This window comes from Heloderma suspectum, chromosome 2, assembly GCF_057233095.1.
Source record: "Heloderma suspectum isolate Gila_16-S chromosome 2, 16-S_ref, whole genome shotgun sequence".
NCBI classification, from domain to species: Eukaryota; Metazoa; Chordata; class Lepidosauria; order Squamata; family Helodermatidae; genus Heloderma; species Heloderma suspectum.
The window spans coordinates 391,810,940-391,837,400 of record NC_139459.1 but is presented as its reverse complement, the minus strand read 5'-3'; the positions used below and the strand labels follow the sequence as shown (position 1 = coordinate 391,837,400).

Sequence of the window (26,461 nt, the reverse complement as noted above, 5' to 3'; positions counted from 1 at the left end):
TGGTGGCCCTGTACCTCATCGTGTCCTGTTTTGAGCTTGGGATTTACAAATACAAACAAACTGAGAAGCTTGCCTTTGAAGTCCTGCAAATCACCCCACCGCCTCCCCGAAGATTAATGGCTGCCTGAAAAATGCAAGTATAAAGCGATGCCCATCACCCCCCAGCGTCCTGAGTTTCGGCACTCAGTGTTTCAGTGCTTTTGTGTACCAGGTTAGAAAAGAAAAAAAAAAAGAGTAAGTTTTTAAAATGTCTGTGAGAGAACCTGACAGAAGTAAAATAAAATTTACAGAGGAGTTGCCCAAGTTAAAGTGTCATGGCTAGAGAGCTGAGCTGTGCCGCTCTGTTTAGACAGAGGCCTTGCTAAAAAGTTAAAGGCCCTTGTCTGTCAGAAGGGGTGTAGGGCCACACTTTCCCTTTTTAAACTAATGCAAAAGTGGAGAGCCTTTGCTGGAAACATCGCATCTTCATTGCCCAGAGCCTTCTCTGTTTGCCTCCATCAATGTCTGGGCTTTTTAGAGACACTCTGCACATGAACTAAAATTTTAAATTGTCACAAACTTGCCATGGACAGTGCTATGAAGCTTTTGATAAACTTGAACTCTCATCGCTGTAGACCATGTGTCTGTGTTTGTAGTCAGCTCAGTGTACAGCAGGCTGAGTTTGATCTGTAACTTTTAAATTTCCTTCTGCCAGAACTCATGCAGCATAGAGTTGCCGATGCAAAAATGGTGACCTAGAACTCTTTGTGTGTGTGGGTATGCCTGTCCCTTGATTTTGATGAGCCCTGAGCTTTCAGCCAGAAGAGCAGTATAATTGCTGGATCTGCTCCATCATGCCTTACCATGCAAAAAGTGTTTTCTATTCATTGTATTAAATTGCAGAAAAAGTTTGTTGTGTATATTTTATGATTTCTTAGATATCATAAAATATATGTGATATTTGCAGATTAGTGTTAGTTGCAACTCCAAATGATACTAAGTGTGGTTCCCAATGGATGACGAAGAGAAAAGACAAAAGCAAGTAGAAAAGAAGAAATAGAGAAAGTAGAAGACAGAGAAAAGAAAAAAAGAAAAGGCAAAAGGCAAAGAAAAAACATTTGTAAAAAAGAAGCGTGGCCATAGTTGCCCCCATGATAAATTAAAAGCAGCTGATTGTGCCTGGAGCACAATTTCTGGATGAAATTGAGATGAAATCCCTAAGTTTATGTTGCAGAACCCAGAGTCAGAGAGACCACGGAGTGAAGGAAAAAGAGATTCTTTATTTAACGCGCGGGCTTAAGGCTGGAATCGTTTCCAAAGAGCCAGAAGCCCCGATTTACATTAGCACATTGGTTTTATAGACATTGTGACATATATGAAATGGCTCCTCCTCTCCCTCCCGCATGGGGTTGCAATCCTCAACATTTCTTCTCTTAGCACTATTGTTTATAATACAAGAACTGGGTTATAGGGTAGCCATGATAAGGAGAGAACAGAAGAGAACAGCAGAGAACAAGATATACAATTGTATGACCTTTGACAAGATAAGGAATTCCTGTGTCTCGTCAGCTTACAACAATATATTCAAGGGAGAAAGAGCTCAGCAAGAACATGAAGCATGAGACTGCATGAGGCTACTTAGTCTGACCCCCGATATGGCTGCTACATTCCCCCCTTAAATGCATAATTTCATTACAATTATAGCATTACTGATAACTATACAAAGCTTTTTGTGACATACATATTACTTAGCCTCTTGTTGGGCTATTAGAGCGTAGAGGGCAGCAGTTTTACTAGCTGAGACATAAAACAGATTGGTTAAACAGCTCATAAGACAAGGAACGCAGAGACATAACAGAACTTTTATGAACAATACTGGTAGAATTAGGATGAACAATGCTTTCAAGCCAGCTAAGATCTGGAAGCCAAGGGGTTAACTAATTTAGCTAATTGTTTTGTCTTATTGTTTTGTTAGCTACTATATTGTGCAGCTTGTTGATCTGTTCATCTACAGCATTGCCATTATCAGTTAAGTTAAAACAACAGAGCTTTTGGTGTGTCTCACAACTTAAATGATGAAGAAGGAAGAGGTAATTTATACCAGCTCTGTTTTCTAGAACTGCACCTTTTAGATCACGCAGCTTTTTATTTAACAATGACAATGCTCGTGAGGTGGCATTTATGCATTTGGCTAAGCTGCAAGCTAACCGGTTGATTTCCAGACCATCAGCCACGGCTAAACTTGGAACCCCAACTAGTGACATTGCTAAGGCCAATTTTTCTGAGTCAGAATATAACTGCACATGACTATTACAATTTTTAGTTAGTTGGAGTGCTCGAGGCTGCCGTTGACGGATTTTGTCGGGCTACAGGGGAAGAATTGGCACCAGTTCAATTGGCGGCTGAGGCAACATGGGTGGTTATCAGACAAGTTGGCAGGAATGAATGACCAAGTGCGGGAATTACATGTCTAAAACCATCCATGAGGCAAAAGTATGTGGGCATCATTAAAAGATATGTTTTGAATTTTATTACAGTGGAAGGGGGCCAGGGATAGCTTTATATTTTCTGGAAAAAATTTTGACAATTAAGCATTTGTGCACACGTAGCATTTGTTTCAGCAATGATGGGGGTGCGTAGAGTGAACTCTGTAGGGGGTAGGATCTTTGCAACCATGCCCCAATTAGCATTTTGGGAATAAGTTAAACTTACACCATAAACTTTTAACATGGTATCTTTTTGAATTTTCTCAGGATGTCTACAGACAGGTATTAGGCAAGAGCTAATAAGCCTGTTTGCAGGTATACCTCTTGGCAAACAAAAATGTTTTATTTTCATGATGTTAGCCAGGTGAAGCCAGTAATTATCAGCAAATCACTGGGACAAACTTCTCCTTCCAGGGGCAGACCCCCCTTTTTGCACCTTATTAAGGAAACACAATGCAGCACTACTAACACTACAACACGCATGTTTGATCTTCTTTGGGATCTGACCGTACGCTGGGCAGCTATTCACCTGGCAAGCTGCAGTAGGGTCTAGTCCCCTTCTTCAATTCTTCAGTTGCAGGTCTGACCGTACGCAGGGGGACAGTTTCCCGGTGTGTCCACAGTAAGGTCTAGCCTGAGTCTTCTTACTGCTTTTTCAGAATGATTTTTAAAGGATTTTCAGGATTTCTGTTTACAGTCTACTCTCCCCCTCTCGCTCTCTTGACTCGTGTCCAGTGTATCCAGGGTTTAACTCCAGCTACTTTCATAGCTGTGGGGGTGGAAAGTATGACAGTTTTCAGTCTTCTCTATCTGGGAGTCAAAGGGTTATTTTTCCCTCTTTAACTCATACTTTAACTCTTAATTGGAAAGGATGAACTTCTGTGATGGGAATGGCTTATTTTCTAAGACAAAGCTACGCTGGGCTTGAAGAACTTTGTTTAGTGTTTGGACTTCTTGTTTAAGGCTAAGGTTTGCTTGCTCTTGATGCTGCTCCAGTGTCAATTATGAAGTCAATGTCACGGCCCCTCACAGTCAATGTCACGGCCCCTCTCAAGCTGTCTCCCTCTTCGCCCATTCTGGCCCCTTTGGTTTTCTCCTTTGTGTATTTGATTTATTTTATTTGGGCATTCATGCCACTAATGTCCATCTTGTCCACACTGGGCACACTGGTTCTTTTTTAAGAATCTTCTGCCTCTGCCGGGTCTTCTTTTTTTTTTCTTTCGTCCACGTCTTTTTGGGCCTCTGGGCTGAGGGAGGGGGGTGTACTGGCGATAGGCATTTGAAAGACGCTCCAAGTACGCTCTGGGGCCTCGGTGGCACCTTGCAGCACTTTAGACACTTTGGTCATATTAATTGACTTCTTCATACCTGCCTTTCATGGCTTCTAACAGCAGGGTTTGATACTGGGTGAGGCGCTCTAGCCCCACTTGTGTTTTGGGATTCCAGCGGGGGGGGGGTACTTACAAGGAGGCTTTATTGGGTAACTTACAGCACACAGGCGTACTTAATGGTTGGATCAGACAGCTTCTCTGAACCACGAGCTATTGCGCTAAATGGGTTTTATACCATACATGTTACCCATAACACTAGCAAGCATTTTCAGCATAGGCTAGAAGTGTTTGGTTCTCAGGCACAGCTTCCTGTAAACAACTTCGCTTCCCAAAGTGCTTGATAACACTTTTTATTTATTAGTATGGGAAGACAAATTTTTTTCTCTTTCTTTTGCTTTCTTTTTCTTTGCTGATCTGCCTGTATTGCAGATCATGTTTCAAACTTTTTATATAAAACTTTCTGCTCCATGCACCAGCCTTGTCTCTTTATTTGTCTTTTTCAAGTTAAACTTACTTAAACTTTTCTGCCTTACACTAGTCCCACTGACACACATTTGGGATAGGCTCTTTTTCTCCTTCTAGTTACATTTTCTTCATTTTAAAGAACTATTACATTATTGTGGCTACTTTACCCCAGGTAATAAGCTCCAGGCACAATCAGCTGCTTTTAATTTACCCTGGGGGCAACTATGGCCACGCTTCTTTTTTTACAATTTTTTTTTTTCTTTGCCTCTTGCCTTTTCTTTCTTCTTTTTTCTATCTGTCTTCTACTTTCTCTATTCCTTCTTTTCTACTTGCTTTTGTCTTTTCTCTTCGTCATCCATTGGGAACCACACTTAGTATCATTTGGAGTTGCAACTAACACTAATCTGCAAATATCACATATACTTTATGATATTTAAGAAATCATAAAATATACACAACAAACTTTTTCTGCAATTTAACACAATGAATGGAAAACACTTCTTGCATGGTAAGGCATGATGGAGCAGATCCAGCAATTATACTGGTCTTCTGGCTGAAAGCTCAGGGCTCATCAAAATCAAGGGACGGGCATACCCACACACGCAGAGTTCTAGGTCACCATTTTTGCATCGGCAACTCTATGCTGCATGAATTCTGGCAAAAGGAAATCTAAAAGTCACAGATCAAACTTAGCCTGCTGTACACTGAGCTGACTACAAACACAGACACATGGTCCACAGCGATGAGAGTTCAAGTTTATCAAAAGCTTCACAGCACTGTCTATGGCAAGTCTTTGACAATTTAAAATTTTAGTTCATGTGCAGAGTGTCTCTAAAAAGCCCAGACATTGATGGAAGCAAACAGAGACGGCTCTGGGCAATGAAGATGCGATGTTTCCAGCAAAGGCTCTCTACTTTTGCATCAGTTTAAAAAGGGAAAGTGTGGCCCTACACCCCTTTTGACAGACAAGGGCCTTTAACTTTTTAGCAAGGCCTCTGTCTAAACAGAGCGGCACAGCTCAGCTCTCTAGCCGTGACACTTTAACCTGGGCAACTCCTTTGTAAATTTTATTTTACTTCTGTCAGGTTCTCTCACAGACATTTTAAAAACTTACTCTTTTTTTTTCTCTTCTAACCTGGTACACGAAAGCACTGAAACACTGAGTGCCGAAACTCAGGACGCTGGGGGGTGATGGGCATCGCCTTATACTTGCATTTTTCAGGCAGCCATTAATCTTCGGGGAGGCGGTGGGGTGATTTGCAGGACTTCAAAGGCAAGCTTCTCAGTTTGTTTGTATTTGTAAATCCCAAGCTTAAAACAGGACACGATGAGGTACAGGGCCACCAAATTCTTGCTTTGGCACGGGCAACAAATAACTCGGGTTAGCTTTCTTCGCTGGGGTCTCAAACAGGAAAACAGTCTTAATTTAAAGTTGTAACATCACTGACAGCGTCAGCCAGCCAGCTACACAGATCTCATTGTTTTTTCAAGACAGTTGCTCCAATATCTTCTTCTCAATCAGGTTGGGTCTTCCAGCTTACACAGTTTATTGCAGCTTCCAGAAGCATGGCAGTAGCATGATTTTGGCTTGGCCAGGAACATGCTGTCTGGTTTCTCGGTCTCTTTAGCACACACACTTAGGCAGTGTAACACTGGACACTCAAATCAGTGAGATTTCTTCATTGCAGGGAATCCCACGGCAAAAGCTTAATGGTTACGCTCTTCAGAAATCATATAGCTGATGGTCAGTAGCTACAGGCTCTATGCAATTCTAACACAGTTCAAAGCTAAACACGGTTACCTTGACAGAGATCTTTAACGTGGTCTTTCCGCTTCATTCTGCTTTGGGACAGTCTTATGGCACACTTTTCACTCGAAGAGGGGTCTAGCCTGTGCTCTGGGGGCTGATTCTTCACCTTTGTTTTCTATTTTGCCTTCATCTTCTGGGTCTTCATTTTCAGTTTCCATTTCTTAGGGATTTCATCTCAATTAGGCGAGGTGATGATGTTGCACAACTCAGAACGTTGTGGGCAATTTTCCTGCCCCCCCTCTCTCGGCGCGCTAGGCTAACAGCTACGTCTTCGGCCTTACACTCTCACGCTCCCACGCTTTGTTAAAAGCCAGACTGTCCTGCAACATTTTTTTAACAAACAGCCTCAGATCTTGTTTTTTTTCCTCTCAGCTCGACCTTGAGCTTTTTGCTGTTTTCTCTCTCTATTCTGAATCTTTTTTTAAAAAAAACCTTTTTCCTTCTTTGTTTGACATACATCTCAAGGGGGTGCAAGGTTTGCTTCCCCCACCACCCATAGCCTCCCTCCTAAATTGAAGACAGACACAATTAGGGAATGGGAATTGGTCAGTGAGTAAGGGGTCTCACTGGCCGACACAAGAGGATTTTTCACATCACGCACTTTGCTACTGGCCTGGGCACCCGGACGGTCAACGGTATGCTTCAGAAACCGCAGTAGCCACTCACACAATCATCAATCTCCCCACTACATCCATATGTCCCTGCCACCCACTTTTGCCACTTTCTACCAGAGCGGAAAACGGCTTCCCCAGCTTCCTCAGCTTCCTACTGAGTACTGGCGTGCTAGGTACTGGCGCCCACTCGGGGGTGTGATCAGGCCCCCCTTCTACCCGCAAGGAGTAGGTTCTTTTGTATACGTATACCACCAACACTGACCTTCTTCATAAGGCGGGGCCCTCTTTTTTTCTGCCCAGTGGCCTTTCTCCCTAAAGGCGGGGCCCTCTTTTTCCCATATACTTGCCTTTCTCCTGAAGGCTTCCAATGTGGGTTTCAACTCAATTGCAGCTACGATACAGGCAGGGCTCAAGTTCCTTCCTCCGCTTCCCAAGGTTCTCTTGCTGCTCGCTGCCGTTTGGGCGATCCCGGTGCAGGCCTTCTCCCATTCACTCGACAAAAAGGTCGGTGGCGCCAAGAAAGGGAGGCATGCGCCGAGCTCGTCTTCCCGGTGCGGCGATCAAGAGCAGGCAACTGCCACCTGTCTGGCTCAGAGCCTGCCACATCCGAGTCACGGCACCATTTATGTTGCAGAACCCAGAGTCAGAGAGACCACGGAGTGAAGGAAAAAGAGATTCTTTATTTAACGCGCGGGCTTAAGGCTGGAATCGTTTCCAAAGAGCCAGAAGCCCCGATTTACATTAGCACATTGGTTTTATAGACATTGTGACATATATGAAATGGCTCCTCCTCTCCCTCCCGCATGGGGTTGCAATCCTCAACATTTCTTCTCTTAGCACTATTGTTTATAATACAAGAACTGGGTTATAGGGTAGCCATGATAAGGAGAGAACAGAAGAGAACAGCAGAGAACAAGATATACAATTGTATGACCTTTGACAAGATAAGGAATTCCTGTGTCTCGTCAGCTTACAACAATATATTCAAGGGAGAAAGAGCTCAGCAAGAACATGAAGCATGAGACTGCATGAGGCTACTTAGTCTGACCCCCGATATGGCTGCTACAGGATCACACTGAGGCACCTCTGAAACAGCAGGCTTCACTTCGTTATTCAGGATTCAGTCCAAAGCAGTGCACAGCCCTAACCAACCAAACCCATAGAGTCCAGAGCAGGTTTCAAGAGAAATGGTCACACTACTGGCCCCTTAGGAAGAGCAGGCACCATCCGGGGTGTGGGGGAGCTGCAAGAGCCCCCCCCCACCGGCCTCCCGGCATGCCTTGCCCCATCAGCCAAGCGAGCCGCCCCTCCTCTGTGTGCACAAGAGCTTGACTGCTCTAGCCATTTCTTGCTTGACTGCACTAGCCATTCCTTGCTCGACTGCACTAGCCATTTCTTGCTTGACTGCACTAGCCATTCCTTGCTCGACTGCACTAGCCATTCCTTGCTCGACTGCGCTAGCCATTCCTTGCTCGACTGCACTAGCCATTCCTTGCTCAACTGCGCTAGCCATTTCTTCCTCATAAGTCTGGGGCTCTCGGGCCTCATACTAGCCCTGCCAGCTGTTGAGGGCTTGCTTGACAGCCAACAGGGCAGGACGAGGCCTTGCATGGAGAAGATAGTGAGAGTCATTGTTATGCCTGTGAGCTGTTCAGAGCTGTTCCCAGATGCTCAGTGGCCAAATCCATCAGCACCACACAGCTCAGGGACTGGGCTCAAGCGGGCTGGGAGGAGGAGTCTGCCAGGTTCTGATAATGCCCCTATTAGGGGTGGACGAAAGTCACTTACCTGTCCTCGAAGGTTGTTCGCGGTGGGGGGGAGGCACTTCGCTGCTCCCCCCGTGAAGTTCAGGCCGGTGGGGGGAGGCTTCCCGCCTCGCCCGGCCACAAACTCCATTGTTGTTTTTTTTTTAAAAAAAACCGCCCCCTTGATAGGCTACGTTAGTCATCATGTAGCCTATCACGGGTGACTTTAAAAAAAAAAAAAGTGCGTACGCTAATGGCGGCCCACATAGGGAGCCGCCATTCGCATTCCTTATTTTGTCGCTGTAGTCTACATAAATCTTTACGTAGACTACAGTGACCAAATAAGGAACGGGAATGGCGGCTCCCTATGGGGGCCACCATTATCCGTACGCACTATTTTTTTTTTTAAAGTCACCCGTGATAGGCTACGTGACGATTAACGTAGCCTATCATGGCTGACTTTGCAGATCTACCCATGATAGGCTACATTAATCGTCATGTAGGCTATCACGGGGGCATTTTTTTTCTTTCCTTAATTGGAATGGCGGGGGCGGCAGCCAGTCGAAAGACCGGCTGCCGCTCCTGCCCCACACGAACACCCGCTGAACCGCCGGCCGGACCCACCGCCGGGAGGGACATTTGGCAAAGGTAAGTCCCGTCCCGGGGGGGGGTGCGGGGGAGGGGGGGTGCAGAGAATTTCTCCCCAAAACTTGTTCGGGGGGCCCAACACGTTGGCGCTCGGCCCCCCGAAGTTTCGGGGAGAAATTCTCCGCCATCCCTAGCCCCTATATACTACAGGCTGCACCCACCTGGTCATACACCCTCCCCAAACTAGCTTTTATTTGGAGGACATGTAGTTGGGCACATTGCTGCGAATGACTTCTGCACTCCATCAGACCACAATAACTGAAATGGCTCCCACTGAATCTTCTACAACAAAAGCATTAGATTCACTGCGAAGTCAAGAGATGATATCCTTAAAGTTCTTCACAAAACAACAACAACTGGTTCACTATCGGTCTGGGTCTCCATTTGTAAGGGATTTTTGGAGGAGGGCAGCTACTTGGGGATGTAATGGTGGCAGAGAAACAGGATGTATTGCCTGCCTGCACTGCCACGCAGGAGGAACAATTGTCTGCCCAAACACATCTTTGGTTATCTTCATCATGAGTCTTTATGGGGATGTTCCAGAAGGGAAGGGGAATACCTGCCATGGTTGCAGCATGTGACGTTCCTGCCTTTCTCCTTCACCCATCATGAACATCTGCTTGGATCGGGATGAATATGCAGCATGCAAGGCATGGGCCACAGCTTGGATACTGCTGTAAGTAACGTAGCTGTCCTGAGACAGGACTCTCTCGATCTCCTCCTGGGGCAGCATTGCCTGTTTCTCTTTCTCTCTGCAACTTGTCCAAACTTTCATGGACAAAACATGCATTGAACTGGAACAGTTAAAGGTTTCATCCCAAAACAGTGTCAGAGCAGAGGAGACTGGTTCATAGGAGTCATATTTTGTCATTATTTTAGTCTTAATTATAAAGGACAAAGAACCATGGAGGAAATGGAAGTAATTAGGTTCATAAGACAAGTTCGTGTTGATGTCCTGAAAAGCTGGTGTGATCCAGACTTTTGCCCCAGTTTCTCTCTTTTCCAGTGTTCTTTGTATTAACATAAATGGAAGACAGCCATAGTAGGAGTCCGCATAGTAAACCATTACCTTCACTTCTTTCCCCAAGATGGATAGGTCGATCTGGGATATTTGTTGTAAGATATTTCGTGGTAACCTTTTTGAGAAGGCAACACAAATCCCACTGCCAATCATCAGGGGTGTCAAGGCACCCAGGAACCGCTCCCCATTCTCAGTGTCTGGAGCAAAGAGACCGACCCACGTCCATCGGAAAAACAGGAGTAGCTGGACGATCCCCAGGTACTGGGTTTCTTCCTTTGGGGCCATGCGGTAGACAAAAGGAAACTGACTTTTGTCATTAGAAACAGGAGTAGCAATGCCATAACTGATCTAGGGAGCAAAGTAAAGTCAGAGACTGTAGTTTAGTCTCAGTTTGTTTTCTGCATGAAGGTCAAATATTTACTAGCCTGGAAGTATTAGTATCTAATGCAATGCCTGTCACTATGAAGTGGTATACGTAGAGGGGGAGTGCAAAAATATCTCAGTCCTCATTTGTGGTGCAGCCCAAGAGGAACACTGGGGTCCTTTTCATGCATTCAAAATGCTGTAGAGTGATACACTTCAGGAACCAATCGATGGAGGTGAGACCTGCTCGCTGCCTTGCATGAGCCAACTGAAGAGGATAGATTTAGCCCCGCCCCAACTATGTTCTAGATGCTGTTTGGGGAGCACACAGGATCCTTATTCAAGAATTAAAGCCATGAAGGGGCAACATGAGTACAAAAGCAACCCACTCTGGGTTTTGACCTGGTAACAGGACCGAATCAGCATTAGCTGCCTGTATTGCCTGTGCAGTAGGCCTCCTAATTTAGAGGTGCCAAGATTGTAATAAGCCAGGTCCAAGTTTGCTTACAAGAAGACTTTACTGAGTACTTACAGCGCACAGGCATACCCAATGGTTGGATCAGACAGCTTCTCTGAACCCAGAGCCATGGGGTAAGATGGGTTTTATACCATACATGTCAGCACTGGGGCAGCATGACAGCAGCAAGCATTAATTAGCGTTCATCTGCAACTTTCCCAGCATAGACTAATCGTGCTTGGTCAGAATGAAAACAATCAGAACTTTCCCAGCACAGATGCCTGTAGCTTTAAGACAAACAAGCTTCACTTCCCAGGCACATCCTAGACCCTGATAAGACCAGCGCTCATTAGCGTGGGATGTGCTGAGGCGGTGATATCGACCTTTGACTCATCTTACCAGCCAAGAGGCCCACCTTGCAAGAGAATTGCACTAAAAACGAACCAAAGCAGAGAGCACTATAGATCTCCAAGCCGCTGTGAAACTACTGTTAACGTGGGGTTTCAGGCCTGGGGCCAATACACTCCACTTTCTATGGAACCCTTTTCTATGGAACTCCCTGCCTTTGGAGGTCAGGCAGGCGCCAACACTCTGCTGTTCCCTGAAAACATCTTTATTTCAGCAAGCCTTCCTTGGCTGAACAGCCACAGTTGTATCAGGATTCTGTTTGTTTCTCTTTTTATTTTTATTTTTTTTTTAACATGGAGTTTTATTCTTCCACCTTATGTTGTATCTTTTATTGTTGTGGATGTGTCTGGTGGTGAAAAGAAATCCAATGCTGTAAAGAACAATGTTGTTTAGGAACCTGGAATGTAAGATCAATGAATCAAGGTAAGCTGGAGGTGGTCAAACATGAGATGGCAAGATTGAACATCGACATCTTGGGAATCAGCGAACTAAAATGGACAAGCCTGGGCAAATTTAATTCAGGTGACCATTATATCTACTACTGTGGGCAAGAATCTCTTAGAAGAAATGGAGTAGCACTCATAGTCAACAAAATGGTGGGAGAAGCAGTACTGGGGTACAATCTCAAAAATGACAGAATGATCTCAGTACGAATCCAAGGCAAACCATTCAACAGCACAGTAATTCAAGTCTATGCCCCAACCACTGAGGCCGAAGAAGCTGAGGTTGATCAGTTCTATGAAGACCTACAACACCTTCTAGAACTAACACCAAAAAAAGATGTCCTCTTCATCATAGGGGATTGGAATGCTAAAGTAGGAAGTCAAGAAATCACTGGGATAACAGGCAAGCATGGCCTTCGTGAACAAAATGAAGCAGGACAAAGGCTAATAGAGTTTTGCCAAGAGAACACGCTGATCCTAGCAAACACTCTTTTCCAACAGCACAAGAGAAAATTCTACACATGGACATCACCAGATGGTCAATATCGAAATCAGATTGATTATGTCTGATGAGGCTGTCTGATGAGGCTTTAGTAGCTGAGGAAAGAAGGGAAGCGAAAAGCAAGGGGAAAAGGGGAAGATATACCCAACTGAATGCAGAGTTCTAGAGAATTGCAAGGAGAGACAAGAAGGCCTTCTTAAATGAACAATGCAAAGAAATCGAGGAAAACAATAGAATGGGAAAGACTAGAGATCTTTTCAAGAAAATCAGAGATATTAAGGGAACATTTTGTGCAAACACGGCCATGATAAAGGACAAAGAAGGCAGGGACCTAACAGAAGCAGATGAGATTAAGGAGAGGTGGAAACAATAGACAGAAGAACTATGCAGGAAAGATCTGAATGTCCCTGATAGCCATGATACTGCGGTCACTGAACTTGAGCCAGACATCCACGAGAGTGAAGTGAAGTGGGCCTTAGGAAGCATTACTAACAGCAAAGCTAGCGGAGATGACCGTATTCCAGCTGAGCTATTTAAAATCCTAAAGGATGATGCTGTTAAAGTGCTGTACTCAATATGCCAATAAATTTGGAACACTCAGCAGTGGCCACAAGACTGGAAAAGGTCAGTTTACATTCCAATTCCAAAGAAGGGCAACGCCAAAGAGTGTTCAACCTACCGTTCAATTGTGCTCATTTCTCATGCCAGCAAGGTTATGCTCAAAATCCTACAAGCTAGGCTTCAGCAGTATGTGTAGGGATGGACGAAAGTGACTTACCTTTTCGTGGATTCTGTTCATGGTGACGGGGGAGGCGTTCCGTCCCTCCCCCCAGAATCCTCAATGGCCAGCTGTGCTCCACGGTGGCTCCACAGAGCAGCCGGCCAGGCCCAGGCCAGGGCCGTCCACAGCCAGACTTCCGGCCACAGAGGGCTCTGGGTAACAAAAAAAAAAAATGCATAGTGGGTGCTATTTGCGTCCCATTTCTTTTCTTCATCTTAGTCTACGTAAATATTGACAAAGACTAAGACGGCGAAAAAAAAGGAATGCAATAGCTGCCGCCATTTTTGTACGCATTTTTTTTTTAAACCCAGACGTGATAGGCTACGTAAGTCTTTACGTAGCCTATCACGTCAATGGGGGGGAGGGAAGAGAGACTGCAAATGGCAGCTGCAGCAGCCGTTTGGAAGACTAGCTGCTGCCGCCACCAGCGCCGAAGCCGCTGCTAGAGCTGCCGCTGTCTGGAACATCTGCCCCAGGTAAGTCTCATCCCAGGGGGGATCCGCGGGTGGTGGGGGGGTAGGCCATTCCGCGATGAATTGCACTGGCATTCAGCTCACCGAGACCCGTCACGGAATTCTCTGACATCCCTAAGTATGTGAACCAAGAACTACATTGACTACATTCATTGACTACGCTAAAGCCTTTGATTGTGTGGATCACAACAAACTGTGGCAAATTCTTAAAGAGATGGGAGTACCAGACCACCTACCTGTCTCCTGAGAAACCTGTATGAGGGACAAGAAGCAACAGTAAGTACCAGACATGGAACAACCGAGTGATTCAAAATTGGGAAAGGAGTACGACAAGGCTGCATATTGTCACACTATGGCGTTGCCCTTATTTTCGCCGTAGTCTACGTAAATCTTTACCTAGACTATAGGGACCAAATAAGGAACGCAAATGGCGGCTCCCTATGGGAACGTGCTCTTTTTTTTTTTTTTCAATGTCACCTGTGATAGGCTACGTGACGATTTACGTAGACTATCATGGCTGACTTTGGAAATCTAGCCGTGATAGGCTACGTAAATCCTTACATAGCCTATCACGGGGGTGGTGTTTTTGGGGGTTTTTTTGCGGCTGGGTAGACGGGGCACTTCTACCCGGCCTGAATTTCGCCGCCGCGGGATGGGGTGCCTCCCGCCCGTCCTGAATTTCGGTCAGGCGAGGCGGGGCGCCTCCCCCCCCTTGCATGAACTTCGGGGGGAGAAGCGAAGCACCTCCCCCCCACCGTGAATCAAGCTTCGAGGACAGGTAAGGGACTTTCGTCCATCCATAGTTTTAAAAGTCAAAACCAGCACCTTGAATTTGGCCTGGAAAACAACTGGTAACCAGTGCAACTCCTTCAGCACTGGAGTAATGTGATCTCACCGGCGGCTGCCTTTAATCAGGCGAGCCGCCGCATTCTGTACCAGCTGCAGCTTCCGAACCGTCTTCAAGGGTAACCCCGCGTAGAGCGCATTACAGTAGTCTAAACGAGAGGAGACCAGGGCATGTACTACCGATGGGAGCAGATGGTTGGGAAGGAAGGGGCGCAGCCTCCGTATCAGATGGAGTTGATACAGTGCTGTCCGGCTCACAGCTGACACCTGAGCCTCCATGGACAGCTGGGAGTCCAAAATGACCCCCAGGCTGCAGACCTGGTCTTTCAAGGGTAGCCGTACCCCATTCAACACCAGGTCAACATCCCCCAGCCTCCTCTTGTCTCCCTCCAAAAGTACCTCGGTCTTGTCAGGGTTCATCTTCAGCCTATTCCTCATGTGGGTCCTGCAAAAATTTCTGGGGAGGGTTCTCATTCCTGTCAGCCACTAGTGTTTTCTGCAATGTCTGAATGGAAGATCCTTTTGGGACATGCTGAAGGGTGCAATCCAATAGAGAAACACGGGTGCCTCTGACCTCCTCTGACGTTGGAGGCGACCTCCATTCCAGTGCAGTGTGGAAGCAGCGCAGAGGAGAGGATTCCCTCTGCTGTAGCAGCCCTGCAGTTTGGTTTAGAGATGGACATTTTCACATGTCTAAGTGCAGCTTCAGGAAGGCGGCAGGAACAGGGCTGGAGATCACATCGGAAGCTGTCTCAAACAGCTTCCGTGGCCTCCTGCCAACCCTGCCCCTGGGAATGTCCTTTTTTTGCCCCTCCGTGCTCTGTCTTATGAGCAGAGCAGTTCTCTCAGTGCAAGCTACAGGGGGCAGGGGAGTGAGCAGGGTGTGCAGTTTCTGGCAACCGAGCTCAGAGGAGTGTGGTTGCCAGAAGCCAAAAATTCCTATGGCCACCTCGACAACGTCTAGTAGCCACACGATTGCTCTCTCCGAAGATTGCTAACTGTGTCATTGAACATGGTCGGCAGCTGACACTGAAGAGGGCCAAGGGCTTGTTTGGCTTTGTTTCCATTCAATCCCTGCCAAAAGAAGCAGGGATTGCCAGGACTGGGGTATGGGACCTCCTGAGCCTGTGGATTCTTGGCACCTGTCCAACCATGCTGACCCCTGATTGTACTCTTTCTCCAGCCTCATTTCTCCCTCAGAAACTCCCAACCATTCCAACTCTCGAGGCCAGAACTGGTTATGGTCCTCCTCCAGCTTCACTGTTTGATGCCCGGCCTGAGCGGCCTCCCATTCGAGAGCTCCACTGCTGCCAAGACTCGCTTCCAACACACACTGCAGAGGACAAGCATATCCAGCAGGCACAGGCACTGTAGAGTGAGAGCTGAGCCCAAGCAGTGCTCATCTCCCCTATCTATGCGCCTGGCCTCCTGTCCACTCCCAATTCACACCTGAGGGATTTTGTACATGCTCGACATGGAGGAAATGTGGAGGAAGAGGTCCGATTCAGCCCCTTCAAGAATGGCCAGCAGGTGATTCTTTCTCCCACAGCTGTAATGTGGCATGTTGCTTTCGCCCCCAGCAAGGAGCTGCAGCATGGCGTAGGAGGCGGATCTTCCATCGAAGAAGGACTTGTAGAGGTTGTAGCCCAGGGTGATGTTGGGCAAGAGCCTGGGGTTCCGGTTGATCTCCTGAATGGCAAACATGAAGGACAGGATGTGCCAGTACCTTGTACCGTGCAAACTGCAAAACAATAAATAAAAATAATATTCTGTGCCTCATACTGCCATTCTCCACTGAACGAAAACCAATATGCTTCTTTCTGTTATACCCCTATAATCTTTTTTCATGCAATTTAAATTTCAGAAGAGCCGATCATCGCATAATGGTTTGGAAGTTCCTAGGGGGCAGCGAACATATCCATGTTGCAAGGAATTGAGTATCCATTTACCTGATAAAAGGAAAGATGGAGATATTGGTACCCCATTCCTTGAGAGGGGATGTTGACAGATTTCAAGGAACACACACACACACACTCACACACACAATTGGATCCTTCATTACGGCTTATCAGTACAAACAAGCTGTGGGATCGTTCAGAACAGTTTCACCAATGTTTTTGAAATGTACAGGTGCCAGGAAGAAGTGCTGGGTTTACATAGCATGAAATTGCCAGCATCTATTGCTGAAATACTGAGAGAGAAAGAGCAGTTTAAAGAAAAAGGCAGGTAAACAAACAAACAAAACCCTCCCTCTGTCCTAAGTGACTTTGAGAGTTCATATCAGCAACCTTTTTTTACCAGAATTTGTGAAAAAAACAATGTTTTCTTTTGGGGGTTTTTAAGTCTAAAACATTGATGATTTCCATGGTGGAATATAATTAAAAAAAAAAACTTTTTAACATGTATGCAGGTCAATAGGAGTGCCTGTCACTGTTGACTTTGAATGTTGCGGAGGAAGGGGAGAAAATCTGCAGCCATTGTACGCCTTGTTTTCATTGCAGTGGTCAGTTTGTTTTCTGCATCATGCCAAGTTTTCTGGTGTTTGCAGGGGCAGCGGGAATCAAAATGACCTTCGCCATTAAAAAAAAAAAGCCTAATTTGCCAGGGATATCTACTGGGAAATTTGTCTGGTGGGACATTTACTGGTTAGGTATTTAGGCTGGGGTATTTAAAAGTAAGTAAATGCTTTGAAGAATGTCTGCGTGTCTGCTTCTTCCTGCCTGCATAGTTCTCTGTGTTGCAAGAGATTTTACTTCTGGTGTGAGTTTAGCTTCAATCTTTCCTTTCCCCCAAATTATCTTTAAATCATTTCTCTTTTAGCTTTGCAAAGTTGTGTTACCGAATATCACCCACAGAAGTTTAAAAGTAACCAATTTAGGGAGGGGGGAGTCATAGATTAACAATGCCTTCCTATGCATGCTGTTTTGGAATGTATAAATAAAAATAACAATTATTTTATTATTACCTACATAGTGCTTATATTGTTTACAGCATTTGAAGTGCTCAGTAATGCTGCCTCAAAGTAAAGCTGTGTCCCACTGATTTTTACCTAGCACAAATAACATCAAAGTGGAAATTCGGAAAGAAACCCACTTCAAAGCTAATACAAGGAACATAATGTTTGTAGTTAGTACTTAAACAACCTGTAGAACCTTGAAAGAAAGGTTACAGACGTTTGCTCTTTGCCACACTAGCTCACTGCAGACAGTACATTAAAAAAAAACACAGCCCCTCAGGTCAAGTTGGCACCCCCTCAGCTCATACCCCCCCCAGCTCAGCTCCATGGGCAACCGGCCAGCTCGCCCACCCCTAAGGCCACGCCTGGGATGGATGCTTTGTCCTCAGATGATCCTGACTGTTCCATCTTCACACTGGAAGGAGAATAAGCCAATAAACACCACTTTCCTCCATTAATCCAGGAGCCTACTGGGAGTTTGGATTTGCCCTTTTACAACCCAGTGTGTCCAGCAGTGAATCATGACCAGTGTAAAAGGCCACACACTCAACATTTAAATTCAATTATTGATACACGCCAAAAAATACTTTATTTCGTATGCTACCTGAAGGATCATCGCCTCCCATATACACTTACCCAGACCCTGACATCAGCTTTAGCAGTCCTACTCCAGAAGCCCCTGCCAAAGGAAGCAAGGTAGATGGATGCCAAGATAAGGGCCTTTTCTCCTGTCCCACCCCAGTTGTGTAGGTGTGAATTGGGTGAATCGTATTGTATTTTAACCAGATATTTAAGGGGGGAGTAAATTCTATGTCTCATATTGAGCAAACAATGGAAACAATGACCTAGGGAGGTGGTGGGCTCCCCGACACTGGAGGCATTGAAGACGAGGCTGGACAGCCATCAGGCATGGTCTGACCTGGATTCCTGCACTGAGCAGGAGGTTGGTCTTGATGGCTTTGTAGGCCCCTTCCAACCCTACTATTCTATGATTCTACTATTCTATGATTCTATGAAAAGGGCTCAACGGATCAGTCTGAAACTTGGCAGCAGAGGAAAAGTGTCTTTGAGGATGGCCTGTGGCCATTTTGAGGTAGAACTGGTAAGAAATTGCGTTTTTCTATGAGGTTAAATTTTGATAGGGGAGCTCCAGCAGTTTGACAGATTTTGCCTGGATTTTTTCCCCCTTAGACTTACACGTGCTACTTTGGAGGATCATGTCTCCTCTTTGTTCAGCATCTCTCGAAAAACAGTCTGTCATGCATGCCTCAGAAGAACCATAAGGTATTTGTTGGTTTTTACCCCATTTTAACCAAGCATTTAAATAAAAAGAATTTCCACACCAGCCACTCAGCCATTCTGGAACATTAACCAGTCCTTAATAGCATGAAGGATGTTAATGGACTTGAGCCTTGTTCTAGTAAGGGGGTGGGAGTAAAGAAAAATAGATCTATCTATTAATACTACAAGAGGCATAGCTTGGTGCCAATGATCTGCCACCATATATTTGATATTAACAGGTACAGACGGACAAAATTTGGAGACACATTACAGAGATTCTTAATTCTCCTATTTCTAATAACCTATAAAAGATGATGCTGTTAAACTGCTGCATTCAATATGCCAACAAATTTGGAACACTCAACAATGGCCGCAAGACTGGAAAAGGTCAGTTTACATTCCAATTCCAAAGAAGGGCAATGCCAAAGAGTGTTCAAACTACCCCACAATTGCACTCATTTCACATGCCAGCAAGGTGATGCTCAAAATCCTACAAGCTAGGCTTCAGCAGTATGCGAACCGAGAACTACTGGAACTACAAGCTGGGTTTCGAAGAGGCGGAGGAACTAGAGATCAAATTGCCAACGTTCGCTGGATCATGGAGAAAGCAAGAGAATTCCAGAAAAATTTCTATTTCTGCTTCATTGACTATGCTAAAGCCTTTGATTGTGTGGATCACAACAAACTGTGGCAAATTCTGAAAGTGATGGGAGTACCAGACCACATTACCTGTCTCCTGAGAAACCTGTACGAGGGTCAAGAAGCAACAGTAAGAACCAGACATGGAACAACCGAGTGGTTCAAAATTGGGAAAGGAGTACAACAAGGCTGCATATTGTCACCCTGCTTATTTAACTTATATGCAGAGTACATCATGAGAAACGCCGGGTTGGATGAATCAGAGGTCGGAATTAAGATTGCTGGGAGAATGATCAACAACCTCCGATATGCAGACGATACCACCCTAATGGCAGAAAGCGAAGAGGTTCTCAAGAGCCTCTTGTTGAGGGTGAAAGAGGAGACTGCAAAAGCTGGTTTGAAACTCAACATTCAAAAAACGAAGATCATGGCATCTGGCCCCATCACTTCCTGGCAGGGGAAGCAGGGGAAGCAGTGACAGATTTTACTTTCTTGGGCTCCAAGATAACCGCAGATGGTGACTGTAGCCATGAAATTAAAAGACGCTTGCTCCTTGGGAGGAAAGCTATGGCAAACCTAGACAGCATAGTAAGAAGCAGAGACATCACCTTGCCGACAAAGGTCCGTCTAATCAAATCTATGGTTTTCCCAGTAGTAAATAAAGTAGCAAATCGTGTCTGTGTAAGGCAGGATTCCCTGAAACTCTGACACACCTACTCTATTGTATTGCCTTGTAATTTTTATTCTGATTTGAGATGTCATATGCTGTACCCTCTTCTGACTAACTTCCTAGGGCATTCTGATGAAAGATAAGTCATTCACTGTCTTTGGGATAAGGTTGGATATCTCACCAAAGAGGTGGCTAATTATTTTCTAATCATCATGCGTATAAGGTCTCAGCTGATTGTAATAGCTAAACAGAAGAAACTCTGTCCCTGTGTCCTGATATTATCTCTTGCATTTTATCTTGAATGAGTCTAATGCCCGCTATCTATCTATCTATCTATCTAGCTATCCATCCATCCATCCATCCATCCATCCATCCATTTACGTAGACTACGGCGAAAATAAGGGGAACGCTATCACGGAATCATGGGCTCAAGTTACAAGAAGCCAGATTCCGGCTGAACATCTGGAAAAACGTCCTGACTTTTAGAGCAGTATGTCAATGGAACCAATTACCTAGGGAGGTGGTGGGCTCTCCCACACTGGAGGCGTTTACATGCCATGAAGTTTCCAGGTCTACTGGTGAACTATGGGGAGAGAAACAGCACTATAAAGAGAAAAAGCAAGCAAGCAAACAAACCCCTCTCTCTGTCCAAAGTGACTTGGGGAGTATGTTTCAGTGACCTTGTTTGGATCAGAGTTTGTGAAGAAGAAAAATAAACTTTTTTATAGTCTAAAACATGGATGATTTCCTATTCCTCCTGTGTTGGGGATGGTGGAATTTTTTTTTTTTTTAAATAACCCCTTTAACATGTATGCAAGTCATTAGCCACCATTGTAGGCCTTGTTTTCGTTTTGTTTTCGGCATCATGCCATGTTTTCTGGTGTTTGAGACGGAGATCAGAATGGCAACAGCCACTAAAAAGAAAGTTCCCCAATTTGCCAGGGATATGGACTGTTAAAAAATGTCTGGAGAGACATTTAGTGGATATGTACTGACCAATGAAATGAGAGTAAAGTAGGCTGGCATTTTTAAAAGTAAGTAAATGCTTTGAAGAAATGCTAATTTCAGATCTTCAGATCTTCTGTGTGTGCCCGTGTGTGTGGGCATGGGCATGCACGGGTCTACGGGTCTCCTTCTTCCTGCCTTTATCGTTCTATGTGTTTCAAGGGCTCTCACTAATGGTTTGAGTTCAGCTTCACTCTCTCCTTTCCCCAAAATTATCTCTCAATCACTTCTCTTTGAGCTTTGCAAGCTTTTGTTGCTGAATATCACCGACAGAGACTTAAAAGTGAGTAATATGGGAAGGGGGAGTCATAGATTAACAGTGCCCTCTTATTCATGCTGTTTCAGTATGCGTAAATAAAAATAACAATTATTTCATTATTACCTACATGGTCCTTATAATGTAAACAGTATTTGAAGTGTTAAGTGCTTGGCAACGTTGCCTCAAAGAAAAGCTGTGTCCCACTCACTTTTACTCACTGGAAATCACATCAAAGTGGAAACTGAAAATGAAGCACACTTTAACACTTCTAGAAGGAAGACGATTTTTCCAGTTAGTACTCACGCAACCAGTAGAACCCTGAAAGGAGGGTTACAGGCACTTGGTTTTGCCATCTTAGCTCACTGCAGACAGGATATTAAAAAAACACAGCTCCTCAGATCAGTTTGGTGCCCCGAATGCTCAATCTGCCCGCCCAGCACCCCCCCTTGCTACCTGAAGGATCATCTCCTCCCATATACACTTGTCTTGCCCAGACCCTGAGATCAGCTTTAGCAGTCTGACTGCAGAAGCCCCCACCAAAGGAAGCAAGGTGGATGGCTACTATGACAAGGCCTTTTCTCCTGTGGCATCTCAGTTGTGGAGGAGAAAATTGGGGTATCGTATTCTCTTATAACCAGAGTTTGGTGGGGGGGGGGGAGTAGATTCTATTTCTTATATTAAGAAAATACCTCAGTGACCAGTCTGAAGCTTTGTAGTTGAGGAGAAGTATATTTGAGGATAGCCTGTGGCAATTTTGAAGTAGAACTGGTCAGAAATTGCTTTTTTCTAGGAGGCTTAATTTTGATAGGCGAGCTCCTGCAGTTTGACAGATTTTGTCTGTTGTTTTTTCCCACTTGAGTTACATGGGCTACTTTGGAGGATCATTTCTCCTGTTTGTACAGCATCTCTTGGAAAACAGTTTGTCCACTTAGGAAGGAAGAAGGAGAGGAATATAGTATGCTTCAGAAAACTATAAGGCATTTCTAGGTTTTTACCCCATTTTAAGCTGGCATTCAAATAAAAAAATAATTTCCACACCAGCCACTCAGCCATTCAGGAATGTTAACTAGCACAAAGGATGTTATAGTCTTAAGCCATGTTATATTCAGGGTGAGGAGGGGGGAGAAAAAGAGATGTACCTATTAATAATACAAGAGGCGTAGCTCGGTGCCGATGATCTGTCACCGTATATTTGATATACATGGATATAGATGGACAAAATTTGGAGAAACATTATACAGATTCTTAATTCTCCTATTTCTAATAACATAAATGAACAGATCACCAAAAAGATAACCAAGGGCTTTGGTTCATTGCCATCCCATAAGCCTTTTCTTCATTAAAGGGAATCTATGCACAAAACACAAAACAAACTCAAGTGGTGTTTTGCTTGAGTCTCTTCTAATGCAGGAGCAACCCCAGGCATCTGCAGTCTTGATTCAGAGACTTGATGATGCACAGGGAACCTCTGTGCAGGCATTGGCATTTGGACCACTGCCAAGAAAGAACCTCCCTGGCTCCAGCCTGTGTCTTATCAAAACATTTACTATCAAAGAGGCTGCTGGTTCTTTTGGCTGAAACAATGCAAGGGAACCTCATGGATCCAGTCATATGTGAGCATACTGAACTAAATGATGCCTTCACTTTAATGAAGCTCCGAATTCTTCTTCAAAAAGGAGAGAGTGGCAAAAGTCAGAAGAGCGATTTATCAGGGATGACCAGAGATACCAGAAAAGATGGACACTCTCCCATAAATGGGGACAACCGGAGTGCGGGTTTGGAAACTTTAAATCATCATTATCACTTACGTGACAACCCTGGTTACAGGGGACTCAGAGAAAACGTATGGTTCGTTGCACATGAAATACTGTGAAGACAGGACTCCACTGATGAGGTAGTCTCCTGGCCAGTAATAATAGGATCCTAAGTCTTGCTCTTTGTTCAAAATGGTCAAGCAGTCTGTCTTCTGCACTTGACCGGCCGCATAAGGAAGCAGGAGCAACAACAGCAACAGCAACGATATCATTCTGGGTCTGCCTCCCTCCTGCTGTTCCTGCTTTCTGAGTGTCCTTTCACCTCCACAGCCAGCTAATCAGAAGATGTGAGAAAAGTCTTGCAAGATAGAGGCTGTAGTGTCTTTACAACAACATCTAGTTCTGAGCCGAAGGCAGCGGTGGGAGGTGGTGTACTAAACTATACCACAGGCATGGTCTTCTTAGCCTGTCCGAAATCTGAGCCCAGGCTCTCGGGAACACAGGAGATGTTTTATGCACCAAGCTTCTCAGGCACGGTGCAAGAGCATTCCTGGCGCTGCCTTTCATTCTGATGTTGACATCGTTGGTCTCCAAGGAAAACAGAAAGCAAACATCTCTTGAGCTTTGGCAAGACTCAGAATAGATCACTATGTTTTTGATAATGATCAGGGGAAGCTTCACAGCTGCAACTTCATGGATTCTCTGAGTGCCTCAAGGCGAGCTGCAGAGCTGGGGAAAAACATGTTTGTGAGAAGTCACACAGGCAGTTCCATCTTTTGGTTGTCCAGGGGGAAAGGTGAACCTGGCCTGGCCTGTATGCGAAAAACTCACACAAAGAGCCAAGATCTAGGAAATCTCTTCGGATGCATACAAGTGTTTGGGAATGTGCGGCCCTCCAGTTAGCACTGGACTGCACGTTCAGCAGCCCGAACTGGCCTAGCCCATGGGGGAAAAATGCCCAGTGTGCTCTTCTCTGCTCGCTCAAGGTGAGCCATAGGGGCCTCATCGGTGTCAAGGATGTACAGCTGGCCATAGCTTGGCGGCACATCTGACTGCATAGTGCTCATCGGATGGCAAAGTGACCCTTGCACTCTAAACACAAACGGATTGGGAGCTTGTGGCTGTGCAATCTCGAGGGGTGCATACCAGGAAGCAAAGCCTAGAGTACTGCTGTCCTTGCGAACGTCCTTCAGAAATCTATTGCCCAGAATGGAGCCATCGGTGACGATGTTGAAGATGGAAATGGGAACCAAGGGTGTTGGTAGTGATTGAAAACTTTCTGCCATGGCAGCGAAGAGTTGACAATTCACACTTGAAAAGGAAGGTGTCACAGCACTCACAAGCCTTAACACAGTTGCCCATATCAAACCTGTCAATGTTGGCTGCAGGACGCAGGATGAAAGGCGCAGTCTGCCTCCTGTGTCTGGGCTGGTTTCAGATATTGAGGGATGCAAGGCTGGCCAGAGATTTGTTGGCTCCCAAAGCCGAGGGGCTGCCTGCATATGCAAGCTTTTTGAGGCGGGGGTGGAATCATCCTGGCTGGGCCACAAAGCTTCTTCTCTAGGGCTCAGGGGTAGAATTGGTGCGGGGGCACGAGGTATGCTGGGGCTCATGGTTCACCTACTGGTTGCTGTTACCAGTAAGCATTTGATGTCCAGGCATGGTAGTAATGTGTGGATTACTGTATATAAAGGTCATTTTGTTAAATGTAACAGCTTGAGACTTCCTTTCTGAGCAACGAATAAACTTCGACTGGGTTACTTTTAACTGTTTGTTGTTTATTCGTTCAGTCACTTCCGACTCTTTGGGACTTCATGGACCAGCCCATGCCAGAGTTTCCTATCGGCCCTCGCCACCCCCAGCTCCCCCAAGGTCGAGTCCGTCACATCCAGAATAGCATCCATCCATCTTGCCCTTGGTCGGCCCCTCTTCCTTTTGCCTTCCACTTTCCCTAGCATCAGCATCTTCTCCAGGGCATTCTGCCTTCTCATGATGTGGTCAAAGCACTTCAGTTTCGCGTTTAATATCATTCCCTCAAGTGAGCAGTCTGGCTTTATTTCCTGGGGTATTGAACTGGTTTGATCTTCTCGCAGTCCAAGGCACTCTCAGCATTTTCCTCCAACACCACAGTTCAAAAGCGTCTATCTGCCTTCGCTCAGCCTTCCTTATGGTACAGCTCTTGCAGCCATAGGTTACTCATCCTCATCATGGCGATCACTCGTGACCGGGTAAGGTTGTCTTCCAAAGTTAGAATCTATATGGATAACTCTTTAAAAGGATTAGACATTCATAGAAGATAGGTCAATCAACACATTAATCTCTAGCAGTGGGTCTGCAGGTGGCTATGAACGCCGATTCTGGATCTACACAGCCTCCCACATCAAGGACTTAGGTTTCTAGCTGGAAGGCGGACACAGTGAGGGTTTGCTTGACATGCCTTCTGCTGAGCTTGTTTCTCCCTTTCGCTCTGTACTCGTGCTTCTTCAGAGTCTATAGTGCCTTTAATATAGGTTGACCTCCAGTTGGAACGCTCATGAGTTAGAGCTTCCCAGTTTTCAATGCTTAGGTTACATTTTTCTAGATTAGCTTTAAGAACATCTTTAAAGCTCTTTTGCTGTCCACCAATATTCCGTTTTCCATTCATAACTGGGAATAGAATAACGGCTTTGGAAGACGATAATCAGGCATTCGAACAACATGGCCGATCCAGCAAAGTCGATGTTGGAGAATCATTGTTTCAATGCTGGTGGTCTTTGCTTCTTCCAGTATGCTCACATAAGCCGTCTGTCTTCCCAAGTCATTTGCAGAATTTTTGGGAGGCAGCGTTGGTGGAATTTTTTGAGAAGTTGGGAGTGGCATTTATAGATGGTCCGTGTTTCACAGGCATACAGTAAGGTTTGTAGTACAATGGCTTTGTAAACAAGCATTTTGGTCTCCCTGCTAATGTCCCGATCCTCTAACACTCTACGTTTCATTTGGGAGAATGCTACAGTCGCAGAGCTCGGGCGATGGTGAATTTCAGCATCAACGTCGGCTTTTGTGGAGAGATGGCTGCCAAGATAAGAAAGGTGGTCAACATTTTCCAGCATCACATCATTAAGCTGGATTGATGGCACTACAGAGGGGTTGGTTTGTGCTTGCTGGTAAAGTACTTTGGGTTTTTTTGATGTTAAGCGAGAGGCCAAGCTGTTCATATGCTTCTGCAAAGATGTTTAGGAAAGTTTGGAGATCTTCCTCTGAATGTGCGCAGATTACATTATCATCAGTGTATTGACGTTCTATGACACAGGAAGTAATTACCTTACTTTTTCCTTTCAGCCTACTGAGATTAAAAAGTTTTCCATCTGTTCGATATATGATTGTATGTTGAATGTAACTATGGACGGAGGTCCATAACATTGTTCAGGAGGCAGCAACTCAATCCATCCCAAAGAAAAAGAAATGCAAGAAAGCAAAGTGGCTGTCTGCTAAGGCTTTACAAGTAGCTGAGGAAAGAAGAGAAGTGAAAAGCAAGGGAGAAAGGGG

The 26,461-nt window shown here is 45.3% G+C and overlaps 1 protein-coding gene and 1 long non-coding RNA gene across 2 annotated transcripts in view; one reads left to right on the top strand and one right to left on the bottom strand.

The window, feature by feature from the left end:
• Positions 1 to 6,944, bottom strand: part of LOC146356446 (vomeronasal type-2 receptor 26-like) — a 69,158-nt gene extending 62,214 nt beyond the window's left edge. Inside the window, exon 1 of the mRNA XM_084841115.1 lies at positions 1,168 to 6,944. The gene's annotated coding sequence lies outside the window, so the exon portion shown is untranslated. The remainder of the gene's footprint in view (positions 1 to 1,167) is intronic.
• LOC146356445 (uncharacterized) lies at positions 6,172 to 21,304 on the top strand. Its single transcript, XR_014788654.1, has 3 exons — positions 6,172 to 6,259; positions 15,556 to 18,996; positions 20,260 to 21,304. It is a non-coding gene; the product is annotated as an uncharacterized LOC146356445 (long non-coding RNA).
• The last annotated feature ends 5,157 nt before the right edge of the window (positions 21,305 to 26,461 follow it).